Genomic DNA, 9,394 nt, shown 5'->3' on the forward strand with positions numbered 1-9,394 from the left:
TTTTCTCCTGAAACAACCAATTATTTCAGCTCTAACTACAATGTTAGTGCCCTTGTAAGACTTGTGATACAAAGGTGAATTATCAAGGAGAAAATTTTATTTATTTGTTATTATTGTTATTATTGTTATTGTTGTTATTATTATTATTATTATTATTATTATTATTATTATTATTATTATTATTATTATTATTATTATTATTATTATTATTATTATTATTATTATCATTATTATTATTATTATTATTATTATTATTATCATTATCATTTTTGTTGTTGTTGTTGTTGTTGTTGTTGTTGTTGTTGTTGTTGTTGTTGTTGTTGTTGTTGTTGTTGTTGTTGTTGTTGTTGTTGTTGTTGTTGTTGCTGCTGCTGTTGTTGTCGTTGTCGTCGTTGTCGTCGTCGTCGTTATTGTTGTTGTTGTTGTTGTTGTTGTTGTTGTTGTCAATTATTATTATCATTATTATTATTTCCTGAAATCTTAGTAGCTAATGAACAAACACAAGAGCGAATGTAATACCATTTACGAGTACTGATATTAAACTCGACGTAAACCCAATATATTCGCCAATGTGACACCAAGATTAACCATAAACAACAATTTACTTTTAACCTATAACTTAAACCTAAAACTTTGGAAGTACATCACCAAAGTACAATGAAGGTGACAGACGTGTAACAGTGTACTAAGTTGAGTTTTTTGTTCCTCTAGCACCAGGAAAGAAGAAAGTTCTCTGAGCTCCTTGATGAAAATGATCAGGTCTCTGATAGACGATGATATAGAAGACAAGTCCAAAGCCTAACTTGGGGATGAATGTTATTCATTTTTATTTCCCTGATCGACCAAAGAAATACATAACAGAGGAGTTGGAGGTGAGGAGTGGCGGTTGTAATGAAGGAAATGTAAAAATCTAAAACGCAGAAGGAAAGCAAAACAAGGACAGTACAAGGTTTTGTGTACTACTGACGATGTTATACAATAAACGAAACATCATACCACCAGATATTTGATCTCCCTCGTGCATATATATATATATATATATATATATATATATATATATGTATATATATATAATATATATATATATAGATATATAGATGGATAGATATATATATATATATATATATATGTATATATAATTATATATATATATATATATATATATATGTATTATGCAGCAGTCACAATAACGTGTGAGTAAGGATATTTGCAGAAACCACAAGTAAATTAAAGAACGGAATACTGAATGTCTTCTTTTATTAAGACATCCTCAGAGTACTGAAGATGTCTTAATAGACGAAAACGTTTGGTATTCAGTTTTTCATTCCCTTGTGGTTTCGTTTGCTGAAGGAGGGATGAGGGAGAGGGGGGGCGGAGAGGGGGGCTTGAGGGGGAGAAAGGCATCCCTGTGTGTGTAGTCAGTCCCCCGACGCCTGAAGCAATACCTCTCTACTATTTCCTTGTCTCCTCTCCCTTCTCTGCTCTCCCTTTACTTTCCTTTCTTCATCTTTTTCTGCTTCTTACCTCTTCTTCTTTTTCCTTTTGCCTTTTCTCCTGTTCCCCTTCCCTTGTTTACGTCTCCCCTTCTTTCCCCTTCTTTCTCTATTTCCTCTTTTCATTCTTCTTCTCTTTGTTTCCTTTTCATTCATGTTTTCCTGTCTCTTATTCATTTCCCTTCCTTTTTCCATTACCCCTCTTAATCCACTCTTCCTTTTATCCTCTCGTGTTCCCTTCTATCCCCTTCTCCTCTTCCTCTTCTTCTCTATTCTTCCTCTCCTTTATCCTCTTCCTCCCCATCTCCTTTTTCTGCTCCTTTGTTTAATTCTCCAAATCTCTCAACTCCTTTTCAGTCCTGCCCCTACACCTTCTTTATCCCTCTCCTTCTTCCATCTCTCTTTTCCACATTTTCCACTTCCTTTCCTTTTTCTGTTCACCCTTATCATTGTCCTCTTCCTCTTCATCTCTTTCTTCTTCTACTCCTTTCTTTTATTTTTCTCATCCCTCAACTCCCATCCATCCGCTACGAGTACACTCTCTCCATCCTTCTTCCTCTCCCGTTCCCCTCTTCCACCCTCTACTCTTCCTTTCCTTTTCCATCCACCCTTACCTTTATCCTCTTCCTCCTCATCTCCTTCTACCGCTCACTCTCTTTTTCCACTTTCCTCAACTCCCTCATCCCACTACTAAACTCTCTTTATTCTTCTCCTTCTCCCGTCTCTCTAAGAACATAAGAATGAAGGAGACTGCAAGAGACCATAAGGCCTACACTAGGCAGTACCATGCCCATAACCATCTGTCCATAAAGTTGTCTAACCACTTCTTAAAACAACCGATAGTTTCAGCGCTTACTACACGATTACTAAGTCTATTCCATTCGTCGACCACCCTTTTAGTAAACCAATTCTTGCCTATTTCCTTCTTAAATCTAAATTTGTCCAATTTAAATCCATTACTGCGAGTCCTGCCCTGTTCTTCTCTCTCTCTCTCCCGTCTCTCTCTTTATTCCTCTCTCTTTCCCATCTCTCTCTCTCTCTCTCTCTCTCTCTCTCTCTCTCTCTCTCTCTCTCTCTCTCTCCCTCTCTCTTTATTCCTCTCTCTTCTCCCATCTCTCTCTCTCTCTCTGTCTCTCTTTATTCCTCTCTCTTCCCCCATCTCTCTCTCTCTCTCTCTCTCTCTCTCTCTCTCTCTCTCTCTCTCTCTCTCTCTCTCTCTCTCTCTCTCTCTCTCTCTCTCTCTCTCTCTCTCTCTCTCTCTCTCTCTCTCTCTCACCTTTCATTTTCCTTTCTATTGACCTTCACATTTCTCCTCATCTTCCTCATCTTCTTCTAACCCTTAATATCATTTCCCAAAATCTCGAACTCCCTCCTCCCATTCTCCCTCCTCTTTACCCTTCTCTCTTTCCCGTCTCCCTCGCCCACCTTCTCTTCTTCCTTTCCTTTGTCAACCTTGTTTAACCTCGTTCCAGCAGAGATTACCCACAAGAGGGTCGTCATGGTCGTTTAGAATACTCAGCTCCTGTCCTGGGAGTAGTTAGCTCAAGTCCTAAACGGTAAATTTTACTCCCTTGATTCACCCTAAGAGCTCACCCTACCCCTACCCCTTTACCCCTCTCCCCTCCTCCTCCTCCTCCTCCTCCTACTCCTCCTCCCCCCTCGCTTCTCTCCCGAAATGAAAACAATCCCTGTGAATTAGGTATAGATTTGCTCGTAACCTATTTTTACCATAAATCTGATACTTTTTTTCTCCACGCCCCCTTTCCTCCTCCCTTCCTCTCCCTTTTCCTTTCACCTCCCCTCCTCCCCGCTCCCCTTCCTCCTAAATTGAAGTAATTTCTAAGACCCAAGTAGAAACCACTTACGTCATAACTGCTCCATAATTCTCCTCCCCCTCCCCCTCCCCCTTCCCCTCCCCCTCCCCCTTCTCTCCCTTCCCCTAAACAAGAAGAAGGGTAAAGCCATTTATTTGTATTTCCTCGGCTTTAACCCATTCAACTCTCATGCCAGCCGCTTGTTGTGCAGATACGAAAACACCCATACATACGCATAGTTTTTTCCTCTGTAGTCATGAGAGACACTGAAATGCTTTCATATTCTTCATGCTAGCCCTTGCTAGATTAGATTAATATATTTTTTTTTTTTTTTTTTTTTTTTTTTTTTTTTTTTTTTTAGATTTCAAATTATGTCCTTTTTTCATCATGTCATCTGAGGTTAAAGGGTTGACCTCCCTGTCCACTACCTCACCCTCCCCTCCCCTCCTCTCCCCTCCCCTCTCCACTCTCTCTTTAGCCTCTTCCACCTCCCCTCTCCCACTTCCTCTCCCCCTTTCTCTCTCATATCCCCTCCTCCTTTCTCTCTACCCTCTCCCCCTCCCCCTCCCCCTCTCTCTCTCCCCCTCTCTCCCCTCCCCCTCTCTCCCCTCCCCCTCTCTCCCCTCCCCCTCTCTCCCCTCCCCCTCTCTCCTCCTCTCTCTCACTCTTTTTCCCCTCCCTCTCTCTCTCTCCCCCTCTCTCTCTCCAACCTCCTCTCTCTCTCTCTCTCTCTCTCTCTCTCTCTCTCCCCTTCCCCCCCTCTCTCTCTCCCCCTCCCCCTCTATCTCTCTCTCACCCCCTCCCCCTTTCCCACCTCCTCTATCTCTCTCTCCCCTCCCCATCTCTCTCTCTTCCTCTCTCTCACTCTCTCTCCCCTTTCCCACCTCCCCCCTCTCTCTCTCTCTCTCTCTCTCTCTCTCTCTCTCTCTCCCCTCCCCCTCTCTCTCTCCTTCTCTCTCTCCCTCTCTCTCTCCCCTCCCACCTCCTCCCCTCTCTCTCTCTCTCTCTCTCTCTCTCCCCTCCCCCTCTCTCTCTCCTTCCCTCTCTCCCTCTTTCTCTCCCCTCCCACCTCCTCCCCTCTCTCTCTCTCCTCCCCCTCTCCCACCTCTCCCTCCCCCTAATCCAAGATCAACAATATTTAGCGCACTGCGTTTTAACGAACCTATCTTTTATTATAGCAGTCCCCAGGCAATTCTATTCAGTTGTGGAAAAGAAAGCGTCACTAGTATCCATTACCCTTTCATCTAACTTTGATGGCTTTAGTATATCTTACAGTTGCCAGTAGGCGATGTCATTATACAAAATGATACAACACGCATCCGATAAATAAGAGTACTTTTAAACGATCGAAAGTAATCCGCCATACGGTGCACTGTGTAAACAAGATATAGAAAAAAAAATAAATGTTAGCTACAAAACTCTTAACTAGGTTTTCCTTAACCTCGGCTCGTTTAAGCCAAAGGGAGTAAAAAAGGACATGAAGCAATTAAAAAAGGACAACTCGCCCTTCCCAGGTCAACAGTATCTGAAAAAGGACAAGAAGTCTATATAGCCCACAGAATACGCCCATTAGCAACCAGCATTGACTGAAAAAGGAAATTAAAATAAAAAGGACAGATGAAGGGCGAATAGTGTGTACAGAATCCGCCTACATCAATCCAACATGGCCTAAAAAAGGACAAGTATATTTGAAATGAATTGAAGAAGAATACAAGGAAAATAAACACGAATTCATTCCTGTGTTTGCCTATCGAGCTCCTCCATTTGAAGATATGTGTGTTCTGTAATCATTTCCATTCAACTGATATTACAAGATACACACTTGCATGTATCCTGTAATCAACTTTTTACAAATCATACTTTCGTAAAATGAATGCTCCCTGGCCGAGCGGCTTAGAGCGTCGCTACTTGCGGCGGAGGTCGAGGTGACGGTGGTTCGAACACTGCCACCAGCGAGTTGGACCAAGGGTATGGTTCATTAAATTCCAAGCTACAAAGTCCTTTGTAAGGGGCACCGTACCAGCGTCCTGATAGGGAAAGTTCGCGACGTTAAAACGAATTATATTTCAGTAAGCACACAAAGATCTCTTTCTTCCTACAAAGGATTACAAAGGAGGAGCAAGCTGACAAGAGACCTTTTGCTCCACAACTTTTCCTTTGTAGTCCTTTGTAGGAAGAAAGACATCTGAGTGTGTCCTTTGGAATGAAAGGGTGCTATTGAGACGAATATAATAATCTGACAACAACACAGATAAGAGGATTTGTGCCTCAAGGATCAATATTACTCTATAGGAATGGATGAGGACCACACTGAACGGAAAGGATTAGAACCAAGTCAAAAGAAAGCATATATGCACAAAATAGGACGTGAATGCACGTTTTCACTCATGTTTTTCATACACACATATATATATATATATATATATATATATATATATATATATATATATATATATATATATATATATATATATAAACACACACACACACACACACACACACACATATGTATATATATGTATATATATATGTATATATATATATGTATACATATATATGTACATATATATATATATATATATCGGCGTCTTCTTCTGACCTAATTAGGCGCCCTATTCTAATAATGTCTGTAAATTTACCAACATCACTATTAATCCCATTGTCCAAGTCGTTTATGTACATAATGAACAATAAAGAACCCAAAACCGAGCCCTGGGGAACTCCACTAGAAACACTACCCCATTTGGACATTACAACATTTATGGTGACCCACTGTTTTCTGTCGCTGATCCAAGCTCTAATCCATTCTAACACTTTTCCTCCTGTGTCATGGGCTTTGATTTTATTTAGTAGTCTATGGTGGGGCACCTTGTCGAACGCTTTGCTAAAGTCAAGGTAAATAGCATCGTAACTATCATTGTCATCTGACGCCTTATATACTTTAATGTAAACAGATAGAAGATTAGTCACACATGACTTACCATTGGAGAAACCATGCTATGAGTCACGAATCAAATTATATCTCTCGATGTGATCTCTGAGTGTATTACCTATTATTGATCTAAACATTTTACCTTTAGCTGATGTCAAGCTGATTGGCAAGTATTTGCATATTGACGAATTATCTCCTTTTTTGAAAAAAGGAACGACTTTTGTCTGCCCCCAAGCAATAGGCACAAAATCAATGTTAACCGACTTATCAAATATTTCAGTTAACTGGTCGCAGATTTCAAATTTACACTCTTTCATCACTTTCAGAAAAATTTCGTCTGGACCCGGGGATTTTGTAGCTTGAAATCTTTCAATATGTTTGACTACTTCTACCTTACAAATGCTGATATTAATTTACTTTCTTCATTCCACTGAAAATTGGATCGTGGTCAGGTATATTATATAACCTCTCGTTAGTAAACACCGAGAGAAAATTATTGTTGAACGCTTCATTCTTTTTTTTTCTCAAATTCAATCATGACATTTTCGTTGTTTTAATTGGGCCTAGCCTTTCCTTATCTGTTGCTTATATATATATATATATATATATATATATATATATATATATATATATATGTATATATATATGTATGTATATATATACTTATATATATATACTAAACCAAAGAGAATTGGACGTCTAGTGAAAGGGAAAACGCAGGAAGTGATTGAACGTGATGTGGTACATACTATTCCGTGTTGTGGTTGAGATGTGACACGTCATTGATCAAAGAAACGGGACTTTGAGAACACAGAGGGCGACATCATAACCCACAGATGGCGTCCCTCGACGACCCTGGCCACCGACCCAATTGGGAACGAGAATCACGGGTCGTAGGCTCGAGACGCTCAGAAAACGTGAAGGAAGCGAACCGAATGAAGGCATGTTAAGATGAGAAGATGTACTTCATTACCGGGAAGGGTTTGTTTATTTGTGTGTCTAAAGAACAAAGAGGATTGTCTGAAGGCTGATGTGGGAGGGAGGGAGGGGGAGAGGGGGAGGGGGAGAGGGGGAGGGGGAGGGGGAGGGGAGGGGGAGGGGGGAGGGGGAGAAGGAGCAAGCCTCACGGGAAGGACTCCACGAATATCCAGACAGACGAGAATGGCGCGACAGATGATGTAGTTTCCCAGTTTACAATGTGATACTTTTTTCTGTAACCAAAAATATGTTGAAACGCTAAGGAACTAATTATTCCATGTCTGGTCTGGTTTTTTGTGTGCATACATGTATGTATGTATGTTTGTATGTATGTATGTATGTGTGTGTGTGTGTGTGTGTGTGTGTGTGTGTGTGTGTGTGTGTGTGTGTGTGTGTGTGTGTGTGTGTGTGTGTGTGTGTGTGTGTGTGTGTGTGTGTGTGTGTGTGTGTGTGTGTGTGTGTGTGTGTGTGTGTGTGTGTGTGTGTGTGTGTGTGTGTGTGTGTGTGTGTGTGTGTGTGTGTGTGTGTGTGTGTGTGAAAGAGAGAGGAAAAAAGAGAAAAAGAGAGACAGACAGACATACACGCAGAAAGAGCAAGTGAGAAAGAGAGAAAGAAAGAGAGAGAGAGAGAGAGAGAGAGAGAGAGAGAGAGAGAGAGAGAGAGAGAGAGAACAGAGAGTAAGAGAGACACAGTCGTCACCAAAAGCAGCCCGATATTAACAATCCTGTACAAACAACTTTTGTTCCAAAGCGACAAAGAAACCCAAGTTACCAAGACGATGGTGCCAACTTCCCCCCAACTTTTTGAGAGTCTGTCACTCCCCGAGTTCCCTATACTTCCCCCTGTGTTCCCTAGGGATTCCTTTGACAAATAAACACCTCAGGTAGGTACCCCGGGGGGGGGGAGGAAGACGAAGAGGGATAAAAATATTTCGACATGCAAGAGGAAGGAAATACGCATGCGCATGGAAACCTTCTCGGAATATAAAGAACACAAAAGCTCGACCCCCTTCCCCCTACCCCCTCACCCCTTCCCCCCTCTCCCTCCCCCACTCCCCCTACCCCCTTCTCCCCTCCCACACTCCGCCTCTCCCTCACCCTCACCCTCTGCCCTCCCCTCTCCCTCTCCCCTCCCTCTCCCCTCGCCCTCTCTCCCTCTCCCCTCCCCTTCCTCCCCCTCTCCCCGTCTCCCCCTCATAAGAACATAAGAACAAAGGAGACCGCAAGAGACCATAAGGCCTACACTAGACAGTTCCATGTCCATTACCACCTGTCATCACCATCAATAAAGTAGTTTAACTTTTTCTTAAAGGAAGCCATTGTTCCACACACCACTTACTGTATGGTTACTAAGTCTATTTCATTCGGTGGCAATCGATTGGTAAATCATACCTTGCCTATTTCTTTCTTAAACTTAAATTTGTCCCCAATTTAAATCCATTATTACGCATCCTGCTCCTGTTGTCCTAATATGATGACCTTGTTTGCGTCACCATTGCTAAAACCTTTGATCCACTTGAACACCTCTATTAGATCATCCCGCACTCTGAGGCTTTCCAAAGAGTGTAAGTTAAGGTGTCATCATCATCATCATCATCATCATTATCATCATCATCATCATCATCATCATCATTATCATCATGATCATCATCATCATCATCATCATCATCATCATCATCATCATCATCATCATCATCATCATCATCATCATCATCATCATCATCATCATCATCATCATCATCATCATCATCATCATCATCATCATCATCATCATCATCATCATCATCATCATCATTATTATCATTATTATTATTATTATCATTATTACTATTATTACTACTATTTTTATCATTATTTTCAATATTCAAGCGGTTCACCTGCTCTACGTGGAAGTTAATCACGATATCCTTAAATAGAGAAAATGTTTAAATGAATCATTTCAAGAGATGAATAAAATATTTCGTCGGCAATCAGAATACAAGGTATAGTATCAACATATGCAGAAGGGGCGAAGTGGATGTTAAATTAAAATGAACAACATTGTAGTTTTGAATAAACTCCTTGTACAATGCATGGTCTTCTTCACTTTAAGCGGACCCTACACAATCAATATCATTCCGCAATATTCCATTTTGTTCAATATTATTGCGGGTGTAGGGACGGTATTGAAAAGGCACA

This window comes from Oratosquilla oratoria, chromosome 19 (genome assembly GCF_046742065.1).
Source record: "Oratosquilla oratoria isolate Oo_2021 chromosome 19, ASM4674206v1, whole genome shotgun sequence".
NCBI classification, from domain to species: domain Eukaryota; kingdom Metazoa; phylum Arthropoda; class Malacostraca; order Stomatopoda; family Squillidae; genus Oratosquilla; species Oratosquilla oratoria.